Source organism: Phaenicophaeus curvirostris, chromosome 5 (assembly GCF_032191515.1).
Source record: "Phaenicophaeus curvirostris isolate KB17595 chromosome 5, BPBGC_Pcur_1.0, whole genome shotgun sequence".
NCBI classification, from domain to species: Eukaryota; Metazoa; Chordata; class Aves; order Cuculiformes; family Cuculidae; genus Phaenicophaeus; species Phaenicophaeus curvirostris.
In genome coordinates this window covers 57,873,437-57,900,658 of record NC_091396.1, presented here as the reverse complement: position 1 = coordinate 57,900,658, position 27,222 = coordinate 57,873,437, and the positions used below count along the sequence as shown (strand labels likewise).

The 27,222-nt window shown below is 43.2% G+C and overlaps 1 protein-coding gene across 5 annotated transcripts in view; it reads right to left on the bottom strand.

The window, feature by feature from the left end:
• TRAF3 (TNF receptor associated factor 3) overlaps positions 1-13,275 on the bottom strand; it is a 71,304-nt gene extending 58,029 nt beyond the window's left edge. For 3 of the 5 annotated variants that reach the window (XM_069858845.1, XM_069858844.1, XM_069858848.1), the window contains exon 1: positions 11,049-11,323. The gene's annotated coding sequence lies outside the window, so the exon portion shown is untranslated. Of the gene's footprint in view, positions 1-11,035; positions 11,325-13,255 lie in introns of those variants that run through there. The other 2 variants (XM_069858849.1, XM_069858850.1) reach the window with 2 other exon arrangements.
• Positions 13,276-27,222: the final 13,947 nt, after the last annotated feature.

Below are 27,222 nucleotides of genomic sequence, written 5' to 3'. Positions count from 1 at the left end.
AGCACTTTGCTCAAAAGGTAACTGTGCAAGTAAAATCCTTCATTTATACCAAATTTCACGTTTGACCATTTGTTCATTTAGTATTTTTTTAAAAAGATAAATTAGTTTCATCATCCCACCCATTTTTGGTGGGTATATCACAATACTGCTCATATTACTTCTTAAACTGCCCCTCATTACCTTCTTCACCTAAACATATGTATCTTTAATTCACGACAATACACTAACTTCTTCCCTGATGTCCTCTCTGATCAACATTCTGGTAGGATACGCTGTTGATGCCATTTTGGCTGTAGGAACAATAGCTGTTCCTCAACCTGGAATCCAAGCACAGCAAAAGAGAATGACAAGTTCTGTTAATTGCCAAGTCTCAGCCTGCAAACACACTGGCAGACTCCTAACCAGCTGAAAATCAAAGTAGGTTTCACTAACATTTAAATATCTAGCAAGAGCAGAGAATACTACCACACTTCTGTCTATCCCATGGCAACGTTAGAATGAAGAACTTCTATTCAAGGTGACCAAGCACAACTTCCTTTCTGCTGGATTCATTCCTACTTTGGGTTAGCATCACTCAGCAAGCCAATCACACAACTGAGAAACAGCAAGCTTGTATCTAATGTGCAGTCATAGGTCTGAATGAGATCATGACCCCTATTTTTTTAATTGCCCCTTTAAGGATTATTATTAGCAAGATCTAGGTTAGAATTTTATCAGTTTGCTAATAATAATGGCCAAGTTCTCTCACACAACAGCTTGTCCGTTTCTTCATTATCAAATGGTTGGACTCGATGATCCGGTGGGTCTCTTCCAACCTGGTTATTCTATGATTCTATGAAATAACTGATAATATTTCCTGCTTATTCAAAAAGGGATTATTGCAACAACAGAGAACCATCCCTCTGTCTAGTGCTTCAACTTGCTAGATTTTGGGAAACTAACAACCTGGCAATCACACATTTTAACCCTGGCCAAGGTTAGAAAGTCATCAAAGATTTTTGCAAACTTCTCAACTGCTTTTTTTTTTTAAAACAGCAAATTACATGTAAAGCCCAGGGGCTGCTGCACAACACTAACAGTCGTTAACCTCAGGCCAAGTCTGTCAAGCCAGGGCTCCTGCTGCTGGATCTGAAATGAATTAGAATTTCTAACCCCAAGAAGTGGATTTTTGCTAAGCTACTTCTTCAAAAGGAAAAAAAAAAATAAAGTATCTCTGTTCCTCTTAAGAAAGATTTTTGTCTCTTAAATCTCTTGCTCGGTGTTATTTAGGACAACTAGGGGACCAGATCGACCCAGCACAGGTTCATGAGGTGCTGAGGGGCATGGTTTAGTGTTTGATAGGAATGGTTGGACTCGATGATCCGGTGGGTCTCTTCCAACCTGGTTATTCTATGATTCTATGAAAGACAAGTCCAGCTTGAAGAACCCGATCCTCTTCTATGACCAGGTGATCTGTCTAGTGGAAAAGCAAAAGGCTGTGGATGTGTCTACCTAGACTTCAGTAAAGCCTTTGACACTGTTTCACACTGTTTCACACAGCATCCTCTCAGAGAAGCTGGCAGCTCATGACTTAACAGGCATACTCTTTTGCTGGTTAAAAAACTGGCTGGATGGCCAAGCCCAGGGAGTTGTGGTGAATGGAGTTAAATTCAGTCAGCAGTCAGTCACAACTGGCGCTCCCCAGGGCTTAGTTTTGGAGCCAGTCTTGTTCAATATCTTTATCAATGATCTGGATGAGGGGATTGAGTGCTCCCTCGGTGAGTTTGCAGATGACATCAAACTGGGCAGAAGTGACCTGCTTGAGGCAAGGAAAGCTCTGCAGAAGGATCTGGACAAGCTGGATTGATGGTCCAAGGCCAGCTGTATGGGGTTCAATGAGGCCAAGTCCCATGCAACACTACAGGCTTGGGGACAAACAGCTGGAAAGCTGCCCAAAAGAAAAGGACTTGGTGCTAGCTGAACATGAGCCAGCAGTGTGCCCAGCTAGCCAAGAGGTCCAACAGCATTCTGGCCTGCATAAGAAACAGTGTGGCCAGCAGGAGTAGGGAAGTGATTCTGCCCCTCTACTCACTGCTGGTGAGAACACACCTCGCTATGTTCAGTTTTGGGCCCCTCACACAAAAGACACTGAGGTGCTGGAGAGTCTCCAGAGAAGGGCAACAAAGCCTGTGAAGGGTCTGGAGCACAAGTCGTAAGAGGAGCAGCTGAGGGAACTGGAGTTATTCAGTCTGGAGAAGACGAGATTGAGCAGAGACCTTATTGGTCTTTACAATAACCTGAAAGGAAGTTGTAGAAAGATGGGTGTTGGTCTCTTCTCCCAGGTAACAATGGATAAGTAGGATGAGAGGAAATGGTCTCCGGTTGCTTCAGGGGAAGTTTAGACTGGGTATCAGGAAAAATTTCTTTACTGGAAGAGGGGTGAAGCATTGCAACAGGCTGCCCAGCAAAGTGGCGGAGTCACCATCCCTGGAGGTGTTCAAAAAACATGCAGAAGTGGCTCTTTGGGTCATGGTTTTATAGGCACAGTGGTGTGGGCTAACAGTTGGACTGGATGATCTTGGAGGTCTTTTCCAACCTTAATGATTCTGTGATTTAATGCTATTAAACTTTTTTCCTAGCTGGTCACAATTACCTTGATTCTTTAAAACACTCTAAAAACACTTTGAGGGTTTTTATAAATAAATAAACAATGAGGGTTGTGGCTTCATGAACCTGACCTGACCAACTTCCATCACTCTTGACCAATGATATTTCTAAAACTGAGTGGGTTTTTTTCCTACTTACAGCCCTGTGGTGTGGGAGAATTCAGAGATGCCAACAACCTCATCTTGCTCTCTTTGAAGGAGTTCTAACAGCAAGAAGTATTTAACAGATATATTTTAAATAAAAAATGTGCATTGCCAAATGTATCTCAACTTCAACTACTGCAGAGCGAATCAGTTGTCCAGTCATGGGGGTACAATTTTAGATGCGCTAAAATATCCAAGACGTGTGTGCAGGACTGGCAGATAAGAGTTTGACCATATGGAATATTGCACTTTCAGACCATCAACTTCAGACCATCTAGGATCACCTACAGGATTTAAGATGGTACTCAGTATTTCTATGTGTAGGCACTATCTTTGAACCCCTAAGTTTTTTCTAAAACCCCTAGTAAGTCACAGCTCAGACAAAGGAATACTACGATTATGTGTTTAAGTTAAAACACTGCTTACTGAAAACAAATACTAGTGGACAAAGCTTAACAAGGACAGGAACTCCAACAGATTTGTGAGGGTGTTATTGCTGTAATCTAATTAATTCCTGGATTTTTAAGTCAAATATTTCTTGACACTGAATTTCTGTAATACTGCAGCATCCCTGTCTACATGATAGCAGGGCATGAATGTAACACAGTCAACACTTAAAAAGATGAGAGCTACAACAGAGACAGCTGCTAAAATCTAGACCACTCATGCAAAAAGCATGTGATTTATGTCTTACATACCTACTTCCCATGGAGACAGCCTTTCTTTTTAGTGTCTTATCTATTCATTTCAAACTGGAAAAAAAAAATCAACTTAGCAAGTATCCCTGCCTTCAGAAAGTATTTTAATAAAGATAAGTCCTCTTAAAAAAAATATACGCACCCATGAAAACAGTTCTAGGCAAAAGCCTGCTTTCATTAGGTATATAAACATTTCAGTCCCAGCAGCACCATCTAATGGAGAGCTCACTAATTTTTCCCCTTCTTTAACATGACAAACACTTAATTTTGGAGGTGTTAACAACTGATACTTTAACACACGGCCTATTCAATACTCTATAAAAGCTGACTAGCTACAAGAGAAGCCAAATCATTTTTCCATGGACAACAATCCCCACAGAAACTACATTCACACTTAAGTTCGTTAAGTACCACTGCCCGTTAGTTTAACCAAGATACAAGATTTTAGTTATGAACACCTTTTTAGAAAAAAAAAAAACAAAACAGTAACTGTGAAGCAGCAATGCCAGCTTAAAAAACACAGCTACTTTAAGCATGTTTAAACTTGCCATTTGAAAGCAAAAGAGATGTCAGTACCTCTAAAGTCACAGAATACAGACAAATCTGGACCTTTACCATAGCAACAGAAGTCACTACCTACACCTGCTTAAGATGAAGTTAAACATTGAAAGACATCTTCAGGTTGCACTTCTGTTACAAAACATACTGTCAGAGATGGGCAGCAAATTGTTGTTAAGCATCAATAAAGCATGCGGCATGATGACTGTTGGCAATTTCCACTACTTATCTCATTAACATTTTCTTATGTAAACAAACAGGACAGAACTTATGTATTAAATGGATCTATAAGTAGTAGTATTTTTTTCCTCACTGCATTTTGTCCTCCTTGTTCTCTAGATAAATCATAATATTGCAAGTAAGGGTTCAACTACTTTGAACTTCTCCAATTAGCTCGGCATATGGACACTGTTGTACTGGAATAACAGCCTTTTTATGCATAGCTCAAAGTACTTTCAAAGTCTGTCCACCTTATCTCATCTCAGAACAGCCAATTAATACACCGAGTGTTCATATTTAAGAACAAAAAAAACCACCAAGAGTCTCAGTAAATAATTCTGCAGAATTACAGCACCATACTTTGGCTATATACATATATAAAAAAAGCTTTATTTACACAAACAAGACAATTCCAAGCTTCTTCCTCATTTATTTTGAGAAAATCTCCACAGCAAACATACAGAATGCAGTGGGTGGATACTTATTTGCTTGTCCTAAGGCTCTCCTAAAAGAAAAAAAAATACAAAACCAAAAAACCACAAAGGAAACAAAAAAGAAGCAAAAACCCACAAACAACCAACAGAGTAAATCCCCCAAAACTCCCTCAAAATCTTACTTGCCAAAATACTGAAAGTTGCATGTCTAAGTAATCCTCTTCAAAATGAAAGTGAAGTTTTCAGGAATTTGTAATAAGGAAAGAGAAATAAAGGAAGTTTATGGCCCCAGGTATCGAAAAATAGCCGATGAAACACAACACAGAAAAAACAATAAACTTGTTTTATCTTCCTAGAGATTGCCAAGAGCATTCTTCTCCACCTGCTCCAAAGAAGTGTCAAAGTATCTTGCTATAACACACACAAAAACCCCTGCCAAGCAGTATGAGCAACACAACAGCAATATCTACTAGCTGAACTACAACATAGGATCCATTGGCATCTCCATTAGATATTAACACCACGGGCAAGTAGTGAGACATATTCACTAATGTGAAATATAGCACGCTCAGGTTCTGTAGATAGAAACATGATTCAACACCTGATGGAAGACAGACAGAGGAAATACTCTTAAGTGATACTACGTATTATTAACTTCAAATGAAGTCAGCTCAAATACTTTCTTTTTTCCTCCCTCAAATGCTGAGTTTTAGAAGGCAATGAAAACACTACTGCATCAAAGAGTTCCAAAACTGCGAGAGATGTGCATTAGCAATTCAGTAGCCTTCATTTATTTAGGTATCCAACTTCCTTCTACTCAAACTTTCAGCCAAATGGTGGCATTTTGAGAATTTGTCGTTTTACAACCACAAGCACTTTATCTTTGGCACACGTTGAATGTCAAATTGGTACCCTAATAAGGCTGAACCACAACAGTCATAACAATAAAAACATTCCCAGGCAAAAGCACAATGGTCTTCTCTCAAAATGTTGTGCTGAATAGAAAAGACGACAGTGAAAAGGATGGAATGAGAGTGCAAGTGCAGATTTAAAGACCCGTACTTCAGAGAATAGCAAGGTACATTGTAGTCCATCTTTAGTGACCTAGAAGAGAAGAATCTGTTAATTCACCTGGAGTGGAATGTGGGGTGGGAATCAAAAAAGCAGGTAGCTACAGAGAGGTCAAAGAAAAGTGGATCTACAGATATAAATTATTAGCCAGAAGCATAAAAATAAGTACAAGCCTGGAAACAAATATTTCAAGAGAAAAGTGATGTAAATGGAAGTAAAGGGGAAAATGCACTTTGCTGAAGTGCAAGGATGAAAATACCTTGGAATAAAAGTCATCCTCTAACAACACTAAAATTACAAGAGATGCAAGTTGCAAGTCACAAGAATAAAATTGCAAGTAGTTCAAAAATAAGTCCCTTCTAAGACTCAGAGGAGCCAGAAGAACATTTATACTGTTTGGCCAAACAAGAATGGAAGAGAGGCACTGCATGGACAAGGGCATTGCATTAGTAGCTGAAGAGCATAAAACAAAGTCACTTGGGGTAGTTTAAAGGAGATTAAAACAAGAACACGTTGAATGAAAATCATAAGGTTATGCTTTCCTTGCAAAAATCATGACTTAATATCTGCCAGTAGTTAAGTTAGAAGCCACAATACTCAAGGAAATCTGCTCTCAGGAGGTACCTGTCTGTGGAAAGACGAGGTCTTAGTCAAACCGGTACAGTACACAAGATCTCCATTACAAAAACCTCTAATAATTGTTCTCATTATCTTCCTCTCTCAAATATAAGCTTACAAAATGAAACCCATTCACATTGCCAAAATCTGGTTTATAAGCTGGGCTTTGCTGTTAGAAAGTTATTTTAGGCATATTTATTGTGTAAGCTGGCTCCATAGAATAAGGAAGAAAAAAAAAAGTTACTCTTCTAGAACACCCAAAGCAGGAAGTTGGGAACAAGTACAAGCATCTGAACAGCTACCATTGACAAATTCTGTCATGTACACTCAGCTTCACGTAGCGCTGCATGTTTGCTGCATACAACAATGGAGGAGCGTGAAGCAAATAGTGTTTCCTGTGCCCCAGTGATGACAGCGCAGAATGGTACCGCGCTGCAGAGCAGACAGAACAGGATGCCTCGACACAGCACTCGCGATTCCTTTCATCTATCAACAGATGATGCTTGCACTGCCCTACTGTGTCTCAGCACCTCATCATTTTTATGTCCTCGGACTGAAGGAAAGTAGCGGCATTCCCATTTTATTCTGGTCCAAGAAAATGGGTTGTACATGGAGCTAGAAGCCAGACACACATAAGGCACTAACTGCATCAAAGTCATTCTTAGAATTCCCTGTCATCTACCACCCAACCCAAGTGGCACCCAAGTATCAGTACTCTTTCTTTCCATTTGCTATGCTTAAGGAAATGTCTGTCTTAACAAGGCTGGCCACCTCAGCAAGCATCTCAACACCAAGTTCAAATGCACCAGAACACCATTAACAAAATAACAGCAGAAGAAGCATCAGCAGACTATGCCTTTCCTCAACCTGGTAATTGTCCTAACCACTTGACTGAGACATCATGCTTCCTCTTGCCCTGTTTCTCAGGCACACTGAGTTTTGATTATTCCTGGCATAGCAGAGGAGTTTCAAGAGGAGGAAGTGACACTACTCTTAACTGGCCTGTGGCTTGATGATGAGAATACTCCCCAGGGAAGTAGGAAACTTGGATTGGAATCCCCCTTCTGCCCTTGGGACTTGAGCATGAGGTCACATCACCAAGTACTGCAACATCAACCCGCTTGAGGGTTTGGCCCCAACTGAAAGACTTACAGTACAAACATCTACAGGAAAAAAAAAAAGCCCTCCAGCCTCCAGGTCTCCTAAATTTTACACTGCTATATTATATGGACCACCTTCTCTTCCTTGATAGATGGCAAAGCTTGTGAGAACGAAGTGACAGCCAGGGAGGCACTTCTTACCTTACAACAGCACCTGCAACATGCTTTTCAAGACAGACCGAATCAAAATCATTCTTTTTGCTAGATGCCTAACACAGCTGTAAAGACTCGTGGCATTTGAAGCCTGCCTTGAGTGGGTATATCTTATTCACAAAAAAGATGCTTTTCATATTAATGCAGAAAACACAAAGTCAGACAAATATTTAGTACTACTGCAAATGTTCATTTTTTCTAATTATGAACTTCCATACAGTCATCATTAAAGATGTAAAATAGAAGTTTCACGACTTCTTTCACTAATGGTTTTGACTGACACATTTGGTATGATTACCGCATGTGAAAGGATATATATACGTCAGATCATTTAAACTATACTGCAGAATTACTAGCAATTTTATCATTGTAAGTGATCTACAGAATGTTTCCTCCATACATCAGAAAAATCTATTTCATAAATGATCATTTTATGATACTACATAAAATACTGGAACCATGAAACAAGGAGGGAGCCAGAGATGGAAGTCATTACACAATACTGAACTTCTGCATCCATGAACTAATTGAGACTTCATCTAGTCAAGGGCAGCATGGGAAGTGAAGTGCAGAACTTGGAATTCTACAAAAATCATCACACTTTGCACATGCGGAGTAAAGCAGCAGGGAAGAACAGCAGCATGAAAATCAAAGGCTTAAAATTTTTTGAGGGGCGGAGAGGATTAGTGACCTACAGTTGTTGTATATAATTTTAGAGACACTTGCCTTGCTAACCTAGTTACAAAGCCAACAGCCAGTTGCAACTGAAGGCAGAGTGGCAACAATAAATTTTTCTGTGGATGTTACAGTAGAAATGATCTCCAGCAAGAAAACAAAATCACCCTGAAGACCTACATAAATATATATACACATATAAAAATTCCCAATACCAAATAATATTGTGATTTATTTCTCCCTAACTTCCAAGACCTTTCTACTATATACTGATTTCCTAGAGGCTTTTTTTTTATTTCTTTTTCTCCTCCATTAAAGAAGAAAGCCCCTCTTCCTACTCTGCAAACACCTAATGAACGATCTCTCATTGTATCTTCTTTCCTCCCAACCTTCTAGTCCTTTCTCTTCCTACCTTAAAAAAAAAAAAAAGGCACAGAAAAAAATGAAGTGTTTGTGATTTATCTGAACAAATATACACTGAATTTGAACTATTCATTTATGAGGGTATGGGCTTCCAGCAGCCAGTGCTGAGAAACCAGTTATATTCTCTTTGCCAGACCTTCACTGATCTAGTTTCTATGTCATCCCTTCATCACTACAGGTTAAAAAGTACAAGATACAACCTAGCGTGACCACACAATGTTGTACTACAATCGCACCTTTATTCTGTTTCATAAAAACATATAACTCTCCCTCCACCCTTGGCTTCTTTTCCCCATGGCACATCTTGCAAACTCCTATTTCACTTTCTCCACTACTTCTGGTGTTCCCAAGGCATACACCAAAAATGCCAGGAGATTTCAAATACAAGCATCATATTCAGAAAGTATCCACCCACAGGCATTTAAAAAAAGAAAAAAAAGAAAAAAAGCACCCTGGCAATCCTTTAAAGGAACTGTGCACAAGAGCACAGACATCTGAAACCAATGTGTAATGAGCAGTCTTCAGACATCTTAAGACTCTGCACCTTCAATTCAGAAATGCTATTATAATAAAAAAGTAATAAAATCCAGTTATTGCATCATCTAGGATATCAGCGATCGAAATGTGTTCTTCTTACTCATACAAAGCCAGTTTAGGATACAGAAGTAGATTTAAGTCATTCCTATTTTTAAACTGCAGAACAAGATCATCTGCTTATCAATGTATCCATGTTCCAGGGGTTTAACAACAAAAGTTAAAAATTAAGATTTCTGACTGTTCGTATTTTCAGCATTGCCATATCTACTAACAGAACAGCTGTACTTCACTACCGAAAACACATTCCTCTTCTCCTACTTAAACTTTTCACTACAGACAAGAAAAACATAAAGATCTAAAACACAATAAGATCTCAAAACCACTTAGAAGACAAACTGTGTTAGCATAGTCTGGTAAGACTTGATATAGAATTTTTTGTCACTGATGCTAACTACTGCCACCTTACACAGTTTTCCAAGACACCAACACCAAATATGCTTACATGATGATCAAATTGTCTGAATCCATACAAGAATGGCTTCTCAAATTTGGTATCATCAAACTTTATTGTAGAAGGACTTCAGGAAGCTTAAAGACTGAGTCATTTAGCACCCTCTTTTGATTAAAGCTGATTTGCTGCTTTGCTACTGAATGCAGTTTACTGTTCTATACTCTAGGTCCAGCTACTATTGGAAGCTTCACACCAAGTCATGTTTCAGTAAAACACCTACCATTTTCACATTGGAACAAAGCAACTTTTATAACTTCATAGTGCCGCCTGCTTGCAGTGCCCAAGCTCATGATACATCAATGTTTCCGTTATCAAGCTTTACAACAAGGGGTTTCCCAGTTCAGCCATAAAAAAACTCCGATTTAGTCCAAATGCTCAAGTATTTCTTGCTTTAAAACAAAAGCCCTCTCCCTAATCAGAATAACAACATTTAAACCTATGTTAATAACATAAATAACATTTAAATCTATGATAAACATTTAAATCTAAGTTAATCCATACACTGTGTGTACAGACTGCCATTTATAAACACTTTTAGCCAAAGGGCTCATTTTAAAGGACAACGTACGGTATACGCTATGATCCCTCTCTAGTTGATCTGATGGGTCTTTTCCAACCTGGTGATTCTATGATTCTAACAGTCAGTGTAGCATTTAAATCCAAGCTTCTATGCAAGTCAGCAGCTACTTTAAACACTGATTTTTACTATTTCATATTATATGATTTAGTTTGTCTAAACTAAATACCACCCGTACACCCTCACGTCATACACCAAACTCCTTTTGGATCTATGAACACAAGTTCAGATCAGTGCACAATAATGCTACGTGCATTCTACGGGACAAACCTGCAAGGAAAAACACACAGTGCCACTGAAGAAACAGAAAAAACCTGCACAAATTACAATATATAAGGTTTGTTAAGATCTCGACAAGCTAAAGAAGTCACTGACCCAAGGAGACTGCAAATTTCACATTGCATCATTGGAACATCCCACATTTTACTACTACAGAAACAGATGAAAAACGTCCTAACACACAGCAAAGACCCACAGAGAGATGTGCGCACGTCTCACAGGCTCAGATTGGCAGAAGAGGAGATTATGCCTCCTGGCATTGACACCGTTTCTCTTGTTTTCCTGCAGGTAATTCTGATCTTAAGACACTCAAAGACACAAATAAATCAAGACGTAAATGCCTTACCTTCCTATTTTACAAGCCACTGCAGTTCTCAGATTATGAGTCAGTCATAGGTTCATCTGCAGAGGAATGACTCAGTATGAACTTTTATACGCTCGATGTTTTCTCTAACCTACAACACGGCATTTAATTCGACACGTTAAAACGCGGCGCTGCCAAACCGGCGCCGAAAATGAATGGCGTGAAAACAAAAAACCACCTTCCTCCTCCTCTCCACCAGCCCTCACAGCGAGGGGGCTGCGGCGGGCAGGGAGACTTTGTAAGGAAAGACAGAAGTCTTTCCACACGGAGGAGGAGGAGAAGAAGGAGGAGGAGGAGGAGGATGGCCCCGAGCCCCCATCGCCCGGGCCGGAGCGGAGCCGCCGCAGCGCGGGGCGGAGCGCGGGGGGCTCGGCGGGGCGGCCGCTGCCGAGGCGGTGAGCCCGCCCCCAGCGCTGCACACGGAGGGAGCCGGGGCTGAGCGGAGCCCTCCGCATTCGAACCACAGCGGCCAACGCCGCCGGCGCCGCCGCACGGCCCCGGCCCCGGGGCACATAGGCGCGCAGGCAGCGCGGGGCGGAGGGAGGAGAAAGCGAGAGGGGAGGCAGAAGTAAGTGAAAAAAGGGGGCACCTGCAAAGCCCCGGAGGACGCACACAGACATGCACAGACACACAGAGCGGGGCGAGGGGGGAGAAAGCGAGAGGGAAGAGGGGTAAGTGCGGGGGGGGCGCCTGCAAAGCCTTGGAGGACACACACACACTCTCATACACACGCACCCGGGGGGCAGAAGAGGAGAGGGGGGACAATAAGTGAGAAGGGAGCACCTGCAGAGCCCTGGAGGACACACACACACTCAGACAGACAGACACAGAGTCACACGCACGTACAGAGCCGGGCGGAGAGGGGAGAAAGCGAGAGGGGCAGGTGCAAAGGGGGCACGTTCAGAGCCCCGAAGGACACACATCCACACACATATATACACACAGAGAGGGGTAGAGGGAGAGGAAGGAGAGGGGCAAGCACAATGGGGGCGCGTTCAAAGCCCCGGAGGACACACACACACACAGAGAACACATATATATATACACACACAGAGAGGGGTAGAAAGAGAAGGGGGAGAGGGACAAGCACAAAGCACTGGAGGGTACACATATACACATACACACACATAGAATCATAGAATCACTAGGTTGGAAAGCAGGATGGAGAGAAAGCAAGGGGGGGCGTTCAAAGCACTGGAAGACACGTACATATATATATACACAAACAGAGACGGGTGGAGGGGGGGGGAGAAAGCAAGGGGGGAGAGAGGGATAAGTGCAGACGGGGTGCATTCAAAGCCCTGGAGGACACACACACATACATACACACACATAGAATCATAGAATCACTAGGTTGGAAAGGACCCACTGGATCATCGAGTCCAACCAGAACACACATACACACAGAGCGGGATTGAGAGGGGGGAGAGGGGTAAATGCAAAGGGAGCGCGTTCAAAGCACTGGAAGACACATACATACATATATATAAATATATACACACAAACATATACATATATACACACACAGAGCGGGGTGGAGGGGAGGAGAAAGCAAGGGGGGGAGAGGGGTAAGTGCAGACGGGAGGCGCGTTCAAAGCCCTGGAGGACACACACACACACATAAAATCATAGAATCATTAGGTTGGAAAGGACCCACAGGATCATCGAGTCCAACCATAAACACACATACATGCAGAGCGGGATGGAGAGGGGAGAAAGCGAAGGAGGAGAGAGGCAAGTGCAAAGGGGGCGCATTCAAGGCACTGGAATACATATACATACATATATATACACACACAGAGCGGGGTGGAGGGGAGGAGAAAGCAAGGGGGGAGAGGGGTAAGTGCAAAGGGGGGGGGGGGCGTTCAAAGCCCTGCAAGACACTTACATATATAAATATACACACAGAGCGGGGAGCAGGGGAGGAGAAAGGAAGGGGGAGAGGAGTAAGAGAGGGGGCGCGTTCCAAGCCCTGGAGAACACATATACACACACGGAGAGCGGGATGGAGAGGGGAGAAAGGGAGAGGAGCGAGCGCAGAGAGAGCACGTTCAAAGCCCCGGCGAACACACACAGACCCCGCAGCGCGGAGGGGGTGGAAAAAAAGCGATGGGGGACGGGGTGGAAGGAGGGGAGAGCGCCCCGTGGGCGCGGGGGGCACCCGCGGAGCCCGGGCGCTGCCGCCCTACCTGGGAGCGCGCGGGGCGGCGGAGGCGCGTCGCCAGCCCGGCGGAAAGTCCCTTCGCCGGCCCGCGCGCCGGCCCCCTCCCCCCTCCCCACAGCCCGCCCCGCACTTCCTCTCCCGCCCGCTCAGCCTGGAAATCCCCGGCGAAGCCCGCTGCGCGCCCCGGGCCCCGCCCCGCACACGCGCCGAGGGGCGGGGCGGGCGCGCGCGCAGGCGGAGACCGGCACCTGGAGCCGCCCCCCCCCCCCCAACCCATGGCCGGAGAGCGGGGCCGGCGCGCCGCGCTGCGGGAGGGGGCGGGAGGGGAACCCGCAAACCGAGGGGAGAGGGAGAGGGGTAAAGCCCTCGAGGCGAAGGCAGCAATGGTTTTATCCTGCCATTCGGCGCTGAATCGGATGCCCGTCTGCAAAAGGCGCCGCATCTCGCAAAAGCAGTGGGGGCATAGACTAGTTTTAGACAAAGAACCATATAAATCTTCAGAGAACGCTCTTTTTTTATTCTTTTTCGATTATCCAACCGTGTCCGGAGACTCCCTTCAGATTATCTCCTCCAACAGCTGCATCTTACAAGGCAACTAATCGTAGAATCATAGAATCACCAGGTTGGAAGAGACCCACCGGATCATCGACTCCAACCATTCCTATCAAACACTAAACCATGCCCCTCAGCACCTCATCTACCCATCCTTTAAACTTCTCAAGGGAAGGTGACTCAACCACCTCCCTGGGCAGCCTGTTCCAATGCCCAATGACCCTTTCTGTGAAGAATTTTTTCCTGATGTCCAGCCTGAACCTCCCCTGGTGGAGCTTGAGGCCATTCCCTCTTGTCCTGTCCCCTGTCACTTGGGAGAAGAGGCCAGCACCCTCCTCTCTACAACCTCCCTTCAGGTAGTTGTAGAGAGCAATGAGGTCTCCCCTCAGCCTCCTCCAGGCTAAACAACCCCAGCTCATTGATACATTCTCACAGCCCTAAGACAGGCTATCTCTTAGCCTAAAACAGCTACCTCTTACCAGACAGATTTATATGACGAGATAATTAAAGATACGAGCCGGCTGCAGCAAAACTTATCAATTAATTCTCGCAGGGGCTCGGCGCCGCCTGCCTCCCCGTCCCCCGCTGGGAGCAAGGGATGCTCCAGCCACCCCGCGGGGAAAGGGGCGCTATTTAAAAAAAAAAAAAAAAAAAAAAAAATGCCTGGGGGTGTGGGGGGGGAAGAAAAAAGAGAAGGGAGGAAAAAAGGACGCGAAGGGAGGGAGGGAGGAAGAGCTGCTTGGCGGTAGCGGGCGCAGGGGGCTGAGGGGTCCAAGGGGCTCGGCTGGAGCTGAGGAGCAGGTACTCAGCCGGCTCCAAGGGCTCAACCAGCAGCAAGGGGCTCAGCTGCCTCCGGGGGGCTCGGCTGGAGCTGAGGAGGGGATACTTAGCCAGATTCAGGGGGTTCAGCCGGAGCTGGAGACTCTCAGCCAGTTCCAGGGGGTTCAGCCGGAGCTGGAGACTCTCAGCCAGCTCCAAGGGGGGGCCAGGGTCGGTTGAAGGGTTTGCCGTGCAGCGGGGTTTGGAGCTGTGGGTGCAGCGATGGGGCTAAGAGAGCCGGAGGTATGAGGAATGTGCGGAGCTGAACACATAGAAATGTGCGGTGTTTGGCTAATTTCAGTGGGATGAGGTCACCATCCTTTTTGGAACTTGTTTGTCAAAGGATCACTAGGGAGGAACAGTTGGATGCGTGATCCTGAACGGACAAGCTTTGCGTCATAGTTGCCGCTTACAGCATCTTCCCGCGTCCCTAAAGCCATGCTGACCCTCTTCAGTGTTCCTCCCCCGGATCTCTCTAACACCCACATGCCAACCTACCCTGCAAAACCAAACATCTGTGTCCTCACCAGCCCCTAAAATAGTAAGCTTGGCTCACACTGCTAATTCCCTCCTTGTGTGCTTTTTTTTTCTCTCATCCCACTTCTCTGCTTCCTCTCTCAACCCCCCTCTCTCTCCTGCCTTTTGCTGTTGTCCTCGGCATGAAGCTGGCTTAGCTGTTAAGACAGCTGTGCCTTTTGAAATGAAGCCATGAACCTGTGATCAGAAAGACAATCTAAGACCGATGTCTTAAATGTTCCCATCACTTGTTCAAGATTGCTTAGCTCTGGACCAGTTGATAGATCTATGTACCTAGCCTGGATTTTTCCGGATGCAGGGCTGCAAATAATTTCTATCACAGACAAACCTGCAATTTCCTTCTTTGCCACTCTTTTTGCTGTTGAATACCCACCCTCTTGTTTTACCCTAAAAAAAAAAAGGAAAAAACATAATAGGATTCCAGTGCCTGTAGCTCCACAGTTATACTAATGTATTCTTCCCTAAAAAAAGAACACAAATTCTCATACCACCTAAAAGATGTCAGAAGCTTTTCCACGTCTAAAAACATCTGTAGCCAGAGAGATAAAGTAGAGATCTATTGAAATACCTACCTACCGTGTTCGGGTTTTTTCTTTTTCCATACCATGACTACCAGATTTAAAAGATTTCTGATTCAGTTATTACAGCAAGATATGTCACCAATGTCTTGTCTTTAACTGTTTTAGAATTTCATGTTGTAAGCAGTTTTTTCACTGGGGCCTGAAACACTGTGTCTCACTGTGTCACTGTGTTCACTTCTGGGCCCCTCACCACAAGAAGGATGTTGAGGCTCTGGAGCGAGTCCAGAGAAGAGCAACAAAGCTGGTGAAGGGGCTGGAGAACAAGTCTTAAGAGGAGCGGCTGAGAGAGCTGGGGTTGTTTAGCCTGGAGAAGAGGAGGCTGAGGGGAGACCTCATTGCTCTCTACAACTACCTGAAAGGAGGTTGTAGAGAGGAGGGTGCTGGCCTCTTCTCCCAAGTGACAGGGGACAGGACAAGAGGGAATGGCCTCAAGCTCCGCCAGGGGAGGTTCAGGCTCGACATCAGGAAAAAATTCTTCACTGAAAGGGTCATTAGGCAATGGAACGGTCTGCCCAGGGAGGTGGTTGACTCGCCTTCCCTGGAGGTGTTTAAGGTGCAGGTGGATGAGGTACTGAGGGACATGGTTTAGAGATTGGTGGGAATGGTTGGAGTCGATGATCCGGTGGGTCTCTTCCAACCTGGTGATTCTATGATTCTATGATTCAATGCTGCTGCCACGTGCTGCATCCCACTGCTTAGCGGTAATGTCTAGAATGTCGTTGTTGGGGTGGTAGCTACTTAGAACAAATAATGGCAAAGACCAAGGGGTAACTACATTTTAGTAAAACAGTTTGAAGAAATAAAATAGGGCATTACATTAGAAAATTACATGACAGCGAAGAATTTTAACTTCACAAAGAGAAGGGTAGTAATCCATAACAAACTTGGGCAGGTATAGTTATCTCCAAAACCTATGGGGAGATAAAGAAGAGTGAATAACATGTCGTTATGGGAAGCTAATTTCTCGGATACAGACTGGAAAACAGTACAGGGAAATGGTAGGGCTTAAATGTTCTCGAGTGTCATAGAAACTTGATTTCTTAAGCAAATAGGGAGTGAGTCTATGAAAGAGGATGCTATTTTTGGCCTAGTATTGATAAGTAGCAAGGACACTGCAGAAGTATTGAAACTAATCTTGAACTGAGTGTTCACCAACTAATCCAGCTTATGCTGAATGGCAAGGAGGACAAACACAGGTCTTTGTCTAAGGCTTGGGATCACAGTACAGCAAACTCAGAGAAATGGAGGAAATTCCTGAGGCTGGCCAAGAGATGAACCCAAGGGTGATTTTTACCCAGAGATACTGAAAGACGCTGGCAAAGGAATTTATAATTGCCAAAACAAGGATTTGTTCTAAGTTAGAAGCAGTACTTTGTGTCTAAAACACTCTGTAGTGAAAGGAAGAAGGTGGTGATGCTGGTAGCCTTAGGCCTACTTGTCTGACCTTACTATGGGTCTGAATTCCTCCATGAGAAAATGACTGAGCTGCCAGTGGGAAGAGCTGTGGAAAAGGCTTATGTGAGTCTATGATGCACAAAGTGGGGTATTTTTAGTAGACATAGGGAAGTATTAACAAAGCTTAACACAGCACAGCTAAGGACCTTTGTTTGGAAAATTACTTCCAGTTCTGGTGACTTATGGTCAGAAAAGGTTGACTCAGGTTGCCACAGGTGCAGAAGAGGAACACTGGAGGGATGGGGCAGCAGAGTATCTGTATTCTTGAACAGGAGCTGCAAGCAAGCAAGCGTGGCTTCCTTAGCTAGACAGATGAAGCCAAAACAGCGAGGTGATTCACTGTAAACACGAGTACATACAAACAGTAAATAGCAAGGAAGGAGAACTATTTAAATTAAAGAATTATATTAGCAGAAGGATGTATGTTTATAAATTGGCCATGAGGACACTTAGTCTGGAAAGCTGTTTAACCATTCCAGGAGCCAACAAACAACACCCTAGGCACAAGCACCTAAATGATTTTGTATCAGGACACAATACTTCCATGTAGCCAAGGGAGATTTAATGTGGACTGAGCTGTTGACCTCTGGCATTGTACTTTGACCACTACCAAGCTTCAGGGCTTCTTCTGGTCCTCTACCCCATCGGCATTTGACTCGTGAGGCGTTTTTTAACTGCTTCTGAAGCACTGGAAATTAGTCAGAGACAGGATGTAGAAAGGACACTGGTGACATTAAATCATCAGGTGGTTTGTGGTGCATCTTGCTCACAGGCATATGGTTGCCAGATTTGGGTCACAAAAACCCCTTTTCCCTCAGGTGAGCCTGGGAAAGGACTGTTTTTCCTTTTTTCCGCCTGCCACTTTCTCAGAATCTTCTGAGAGATGTATTTGGTAAATATCTTCTTGCAGAGTTACAGGTTATAGTATTCTGTGATATTGTGCTTGAGAGGTTTGGTCTTTTACTGCAGCTCTTAAGTTTATTACCTCATACTGAAAATTGTGACCCTTGATGAGTGAGGGCTGCAGGAAAGGTGTTTTGCGAGACCTCCTAAACAAATGACCATTGTGTAGTTGTGGAGAGAGATCATTTCCAGTCCTCTCTTCCCAAAAGCAGCGTCAACAGGTTATTTTTAATGAATGCTGGAAGTAAACCTGAGAGGGGTGAAGAGAGAGAGGGCAGCAAACCTTTGTTTCTTGCGTGAATTGGCTTATTGCAATTAATAGCCATTCAGCTGAACTATTGTAATTGGTAATGAATACAGTACATCCTTATTAGCCCTGCTGTTTCAGGTGCAGCTTGGCACTGCTTGTGTACGTAGTGCTAACTCTTAAGTGTTGTGATTCACGTGTCTCCTGTGTGTCCTCTCCACAGTTTCTGCAGAAAGTGGTTATATTTCGTTCCTAATCAATACTTATCGTGTATTTGAGCAAGGCTTAGCAGGACCCAGTTTCTGCAATTCTGACATTGAGGCAGCTTCTTGACTTGCATCTTCCCTCTTCCTCATCTTGTACTTGGGATTGAAGATGCTTATTAACAGAATAATAAAATCATGACATTTATATTCCTTTTTATTGCTGAAGCACAGCCCAAGAGGACCTGCATTGTGGGAATACACATTCATTTATTGCATCCTATGCATGAGATAAAGATTCCTAGGGGTTTATTTCAACTGCTACTAAGCAAAAATGTCTTATGTGATAGCCCGCTTGCTTAAGGAATAAAAACATTTCACCTGCCCAAGCAATGATTTTCTGTTTTAAATTCCTAGAAAGTGATGGCTTTGTACATGACAAGTATTTGAGGTGAAACATTCCCTAAGTCTTCCAGAAGTTAGTTATACCTGCTTTTATGAGTAAGCTATGTGACATTTTTCCATTCTTTCAAGCTAACTGTAATTCCCAGGTCAGCTTATAGATCTCCTTCATAAATGACAGGATATACTAGCATGGCATATCACAACTGCGTCTCAGTAATCTTAGGGCCTTTCTACTCTCTTGTTGAGACTGTTAAAAATGCATTGAGTCCCCCAGGCTCCTCTACCATCAAGACTGCTATTGTGCCTGTGCCAAATTGACTTTGGAGTCAAAGGAAATTTTTGAGTGCACATCAGAGGTTTTCCAAAAAGGCCTGTAAAGTGGTTCATGTGAACTCCAAGTTGTACCTGGAAAAAGAGACAAGATATTGTTCCACAGCAGAGAATTACTAGAGCACAGCAATGCTTCAGCTGTACGTCTGCCTCTCAGTATGGTTCCAAAATCAGAGCACTGATGGGAAGAGTGCAGACTCAGCAAGACCAGCTCTCTGCCATATGGAGATTTCCCTGTGACAGCTGAGTCTGAATGTAACTGGTGAAAGCATCTTAAAGCCTGCATTGTGCCTTTTTGAGTAGCACAAAGCAGCTTTTTCCAGAGTAAGGATTTGGTCCAAAAGTTTTTCCTAGACATAAAATGTCGATTATTATACTAGTTTGTAATGAACAGCTGCAAGGATTCTGTTGAATACCTGGCAAAGTAAAAGGCTGACATGAATGTAACAGCTGTATTGATTTATCCAGATGCCCACATTTTCTGGATGATACATCTATCTCTGAAGATATCCTTAGGATCTTTACTCCATCAAGAATCTCAGAATCTAATAATATAGTAAGAAAAAGCCTTACTTGATATTGGCAGAAAGACCAGATAAGTATACTTTCGATGCTGAGAATTATTCATTATTGTAGAAATTGTTGTTGGCTCTTCACAGTAATCAATAATAGCTCTTTCTTTAGAATGACGTAACTATTTTTACTTTGACCTTTTCTGCATGTAGTCATGGGAACACAGACCAACCTGTGAATGTCTGGCTTAGGAACAATTAGAGCCTTTCAGGTAACTAGGAAGTGAGTCTTATCACTTTCCTGGCTTCCAGCTTAGCTGTATGCCTTACCTCCAGTGCCATCAGAGCATCATAACAGATTTGCTTCTAGGTTGGGCCAGCTGAGAGGCTTTTTCCCCCTCCTTTTATTGACACTGCTCTTGGACATTCTAAGGGAAAATTTCAGAGTATTCTCGAAGGTTGTTTGAGCTTATGGATGTTCTTTTGTTGTAAGTAAACTGTTTGCAAAAGATGCATTTCCAAACCCTGAAGTGTTCTGTCTTGACTTCACATGCAGTTTGACTCAGCTAGCCTAACAGGCTTCAGAATGGAAAAGGTTATGGAGAGATGGAACCTCAACGTTTGCTCCACTGTAATGACAGCAAATTCCTGGAGAGAATCCAGACAGCAGCAATTGTCATCTAAAGAATAGTTGTTTTAGAAGCCTAGGGGAAAACAGTATTTCTCTTGCCCTACATATATGACAAAGATACTCCCTGCTAAAGGATGTTCAGTTCCAGATCTAGTTCTTTCAGACACAGTTTTGGGACTTCATTCATGGCATTAACAATTCCCTGCCAGCCTTTGTCTTTCATACATCCAGCACTCTTGAGGATCCACAAGTGTTGGATCCAAGACATATGCATGCCTATATGAAGGTATAATGTCCTTCAGTCTCTCTGGCTTTTACCATTCCTTGTTGGTCTGCCTCTTGTTATGCAACATTTTTTTCCCACTATTCTTAGCAATTTTTCACCTTGTATAGTAAATGGCAATTCAGATTTACAGTTTCCAAGGTACCATTCATTTTGCCTCATGATAATATGCATAAAATGTGCTAACTCTAGAGAAGCTGTTTGTCTGAAGGTATCTCGTAGCTGGATTCTACTTACCCACCTGAGCCTGCAGAGTTAGGAGATGAAAGAAGATGAGCATATTCACTGACTGATATTTAGGATAATTTCACTTTCGCCTATAATTTTTTTATCACAATGTTTAGGGAGGTTTCTGCCCTGTGCATATAAAGCAAGTAACAAAAACAGCTCCAAATGATTCCAGGATGAAAGTGGCCATCTTGGGATGCAAAAAACAGGCTGTCTTAGAAACCTCTGCATACTACATAGGTGATAACCAAGAATAGCTACCTACTTTAAATGTATCTTCAGGGAAGCATTATTATATTTTCCTTCTGAGTTTCTGTATTCTCTGCATTAAATATGTTCAGTTTTCAAGTAAAAAGTATCAAATCTACATGCTCTCAGTACGGCTTCAGCCTAACCCCTAAGAATCAAGCTTCCCTTCTTCTCCCCTCTCACCAGAGATGATGAATGCTCTGCAAGCCACATTACACCCTAATCAGCATTTGCGTAATCTTTACTATCTCTGTGATTACAGTATGAGGGGCTTATATATAAGCTAGACAGTAATTAAAGAGAGGTAGAAAGAACTCCGTTCCGCTTATTAGCATAAAGGAGTAATGACTCAAGAGCACATAGACTAGAGAGAAAAGCAGAGAAAGAAAGAGATGAGTGTGCTATCCAGGATAAGGGTTTCAATGAACCTGAGAGTCTGGGAGCTGCAGGATGGCAGAACTACTAGTACAGGGATGAGGAGGGAGGAGGCCTCCTGGTCTGAGGAAGACCAGTGTCAGTCAGCTTACAATACTTATAATGAACTGTGGATCTCCCAGGTACAGCATTTGGAAGAGAGCTACACTGGTAGGGTAACTACCTTGAGCTGCTTAATCATGCAGGACTGTTCAGACTGCTGGTGCAGACCCACACCAAGGCTCAAGCAGCAAGAGCTTCCTTCCAAGAGCCAAACAGACCTGTTGGACATTGTGTGTTGAACTGTTGGACATAGTCTTCAACCATTCAGCTGTAAAGGCTGCTGTTTTGATGTTGGGGGGGGTGACAGACAAGTTCTGCCCGAACCAATCCACACTAGTCCTGCCCATCAAAGAAGAATCTTCTTTTGCTTTCCCAGATGCTGAAAAATCTGTCGGGGAAGTGGTGAAATATTATCTTAGACCCTGCAAAGATCTGAACTAGAAGTATTAGAAAAATTCCTTTGGAGCCTTCAGATGATTGGAAAGGAGTCTGACAAAAGTGGCTTGAAGGTATTGCACAGTAAATGAGCGGCTACTGCGGTCAGCAGTGGTCATTTGCTGTAGCCATGGGATGGTGTATCCATCACAGGTATCAGCATGCAGAAAAATGGGCAAAGGGTGGTACCACTTTGTTGTAGCTGCCCTCATGACCAGAAAGGAGCTCAGTTGAAACTCAGGAGAGATGCTTAGACTGCAACTCTGTAAAGAACCTTTGGAGCGGTGGAAGATGTATGGAGAGATCATCTCATCAGCTTACAGGACATAGCTAGTAATCTACCACCAGTGCAGAAAACAAGGACTTTTTGCTAAGAAAGAAGAGATAAACATGTATTTATTCATAATAACATATAATAATAGAACAGAACCTGTTGTCAGACTGCAGGGAGGTCCAGCCACTCTTGTAATTTCAGCAGATGTAGCCAAAGCAGCCCCAGAACATTCTGAGTTCAGCCCTCTCACTTTAACAGTAGCAGACAAATGTCATCACTGGGATTGAGGACAAGAGGCTACTATGTCCAGCCTCAGATGTCATAGCTGAATTCTCAGGATCCCTGAGGAATGGGACAATGGGACTTAAGCATTCACTAGGTCAATCCACAGCAGTTCCCAGGTCCTTCACTTTTTCATCCTTTCTAGGTTGTGTTCCAGAAAGATAAGAGCCTATGTCCGATCCTGTAACACTTTCCTGAGTTCAGTCCCCAGAATGTCTGCTCTAGCCATGGAGAAGAGTGCTTCCATGTTCCAAATTACAGGCATAACTTCCATTTGCTGCTAAACAATTAAATGTTCCCCTGTTGCCAACAGATGTGAGTTAAAATGCACAAAATCTTGTGTCATCTTTATACTGAATTAAAAGCTGCAAGGAGCTAAATTCTTCTTTGGCCTCAGTCTTATCTAAGACACGTTAATTTGTCTTTGCGCAACTGCTGCAGAATTAAGCAAATGTAATCCAGAGCAGAAGGGGCCCCCAAATCTCTCCTGGGCTGTTTGAGGTAATACAAAACCCAAAACCCAGTACCCCTCCTACTGCAGTCTCACGAGGTATCAGGAAACATTCTGCTCTTAGATTCTCCATGGAAAGCTGTGGTATGTGCACTAACTTTCCTGGAATTATTCCCAATCCATACTGATTGTTGACTCAGCTAGGATCAAATCTTTTTTTTCTTTAGCTGGGCCTCAAATTGCCATAGATGTGGAGACAAGGTGGCAATCGGCGTCTTTGTTTGGAGAAGGGGAAGTTATTTGTAATGGTATTGCTGCTGAAGTATAGCTTTGAATCTTTTATATACTTCAGGAAGTTCTTTCTCTGTAAGAAGGGCACATCTAAATCTCAGACACCTTTGAGGAGCTACAAATTGCCAATTCTCACAATTTTTATCATAAGTTTTCTGATATTTGAAGTTTTTCCTCGAAGTACCTGCTCTTGGAGTGATGTGATTATGTAAGAAACTCTCGTTTTTGTTTCATTTAAACAAAAAGGCAGTGATTTTCTTGCTCTTACGGTTGTAGATAGAAAGCCTGAAGATATAACCCAAGCACACTGCAAAGGCTCAGGAAGCAGAAGGTAAAGCAAAATGAATTTAATATATTTCGCTCCTAAACATTATAATTAGAAGTCCATGTTGTAATATTTTTTTGAAAGACCTGACTCATGATTTTTAAATTATTCAATTTGGCAATACCATATAGATTCACTGTGCTCTTGGATAAAATTCTTTGTCACGCTAAAGGCTAAATTGAGCCAAGAGTAAGTTCACTATAAAGAATTACACATATTGTCTATTCTTGGCTTTTTAAAAACATCATCTACTCTTTAGAAAAACTCTGTAACACAATGGAGATGATAGCTTTCATCCAGCCAAGCCTCAGCATATGAAAAAAAATATAAAAACTGAAAGGCACAACAGAAAGAGAAGCTAATAAAACTTAAAATAGGTGAGGTTTATTTCTTTAAAGCATAACTTTTCCCATACCCACTAGACCACAGTCTGTTCTGAGTTACACTAGGGTAAACCCAGAGTAAATCCAGTGACTTAATCTGACTTTATTGGTCACATCTAATATATTTTACAGTGAATTGATACCAGTTCTGCTAAGCGTATTTGTCACTCAGTTTCTAGTTCCAGCATTTATATCAAAATCTAGTAAGAACAATGTGACAGGGGAATTTAGAAGGTGCTAAAATTAAGCCTGTGTGTGCAACTTCAGTTTGACTGATACCCCTTCTGCCCTGCTTCTGAATATTAATTCCAAAGCCCTTAATGATGTGATGACAATTTTTTTCCACAGGCTTCCCTGCCGCTCCAAGTAACAGATCACTCTGTTGGGGCTTAGATGTGAAGTGCACAGCAAGAGAGTCTCCTGCCTTTCAGACTGCTATTTCAGTTGAACCTTAAAGAGATATTTAGAGCTACAAAGCCCAAGTCCTATAGAAAGTAGATGAAAATGGAGTATTTGTGCACTTGGTAAGAAATCCAAGATTGCAAAGAGAGTTTACCATGCTGTGCTTCAAACACCTTGAAAGAGAAAGGAAAAGCACGTGCCCTACAAAAGAAAAACGATCCAGGAGTCATACTTGCAGTCTTCTGATCTATAATCAGAGGGTGTTACCCATTGTGCTGCTAGCATGCTGTTGACAAGGTCCTTGCTTGGACAGATGCACCCTATAATCAATGATGAAAGATGGATAATTCTAAACCCCACCTAACATTTCCCCAGAATAACAGAGTGAAATGAAACCCTCACCAGGGTGATATGAAGATGATTGAGTGTTTGTGAAGCCCTCAAGAACAGCAGTGATGAGCACTAGAGAAAATTTTAGGACTAGAGCTGACAAAAAGTAATGGCATTAGAGGTGTTACATGGTAATTCTCAAACCCTCCAAAGCCAAGAGCACCTATCTCTTGAGGTCTCTTTTTAAAATCCTGATTACTTCCTAAAAAATGCATCCATATGGGATTCAAAGAAGTATGAAAAGAAGTATGTAACAAAGAAAAACAGATATTTGGCATCCTTACTTAGGAGGAAACAGGTGGCCTTCAAAACAAGCCTGAATAACACACAATAAAATATGTAGAGGACTACACATTAAATATTGCAGATAAAACAAAATTACTAGGAGATCCTCTGTCCATCTTGTGTACTAAAGAAATCCAAGTCCTTTGGAAAGAACACTACTCCACTAAGGACTGCATCATAATGCAGTCTTTATTCTATCATTTTTCTGGGTCATCTGAATTTTTGAATCCCTTGAACTTCAAACTCATTGTCACGTGTACATGTAGATTTGTAGTTTGGGGCAATGGAAAGGAGAATGAAGATTTTTTTCTTAATGTATCATTTGGAAATATTCATATCCTCATGCTCAGACAAAGCTCTTTAGATCCATTCCACAGACTTCTACTGCTTAACCTAATGGTGTATCTGCTCACAGTACTGCAATGCCACATACAATGGAGGGGAGAGCATCTCTCCTACTATCCCATCTTCACTGCTATTTATTGACAGCAGAACTGAGACAGTCTGGGGGAAAAAGGGACTTTGAGGAGCTGGAGCATATCCAGAGAAGGGCAATGAAGCTGGGGAAGGTTCTGAAGCACAAGTCTTATGAGAAGCGGCTGAGGGAACTGGGGTTGTTTAGTTTGGAGAAAAGGAAAATGAGGGGAGACCTTATCGCTCTTTACAACTGCCTGCAAGGAGATTGCAGCCAGGTGGGTGTTGGTCTCTTCCCATAAATAACAAGGGATAGGACAAGAGGAAATGGCTTCTAGTTCCGCCAGGGGAGTTTTAGACTGGAAATTAGGGGAAAATTGCTTCACCAAAAGGGTTGTCAAAAACTGGAACATGCTGCCAGTGAAGTGGTTCACAGAATCATTTAGGTTGGAAAAGACCTTTAAGATCATCAGATCCCTCTGCAGACCCTTCCTGCCTTCAAGTAGATCAACACTCCCCTCTATCTTGATGTCACCTGCAAACTTACCGAGGGTGCATTAGATCCCCTTGTCCAGATCATTGATAGATATTAAACAGAATCAGCCCCAACACTGAGTCCTGGGGAACACCACTTATGACCAGCTGCCAAGTGGATGTTATAACATTCACCACGACTCTCTGAGCCCCGTCATACAGCCAGGTTTTACCCAGCAAACAGCACAACCATCCAAACCACGAGCAGCCAGTTTCCCCAGGTGAATGCTGTGGGAAACAGTGTCAAAGGGTTCACTGAAGTCTAGGTAGACAACGTCCACAGGCTTTCCCTCATCTACTAAGCAGGTCACCTTGTCATAGAAGGAGATCTCGTTAGTCAGGCAGGACCTGCCTTTCCTGCTGGCTGGGCCTGACCCCTTGGTTCTTCTGTATGTGCCACATGATGGCACTCAAGATGATCTGCTCCATAACCTTCCCTGGCACGGAGGTTAGACTGACAGGCCTGTAGTTCCCTGGATCCTCCTTCCAACCATTGTGGATGGGTGTCACATTTGTCAACCTCCAGTCAACTGGGACCAACCTGGTTAACCAGGACTGCTGAAAGTGGCTTGGTGAGCACTTCTGCCAGCTCCCTCAGTACCCTTGGGTGGATCCCATCTGGCCCCATAGACTTGTGTTTGTCTAAGCAGCGTAGCAGGTCACCAGCCATCTCCCATGGGATTCTGGGGGCTCAGTTCTGCTCCCCATCCCTGTCTTACAGCTCATGGGACTGGGTATCTGGAGAATAACTTGTCTTAATATTAAATACTGAGGCAAAGAAAGCTATGAGTGCCTCAGCCTTATCCTTTCTCACTAAGTTTCCCCTGCATCTAATAAACTCTGGAGATTCTCCTTAGTCCTCTTTTTGTTGCTAATGTATTTATAGAAACAGTAGCAGATTAAGCAGTAGCCAGATTAAGTTCCAGTTGGGCTTTGGCCCTTCTAATTTTCTCCCTGCATAACCTCACAACATCCTTGTAGTCCTCCTGAGCTGCCTGCCCCTTATTCCTAAGGTCATAAACTCCTTTTTTTTCCTGAGTTCCAGCCAAAGCTCTCTGTTCAGCCAGGCTGATCTTCTTCCCTGCTGGCTCATCTTTTGACACAAGAGAAGGGG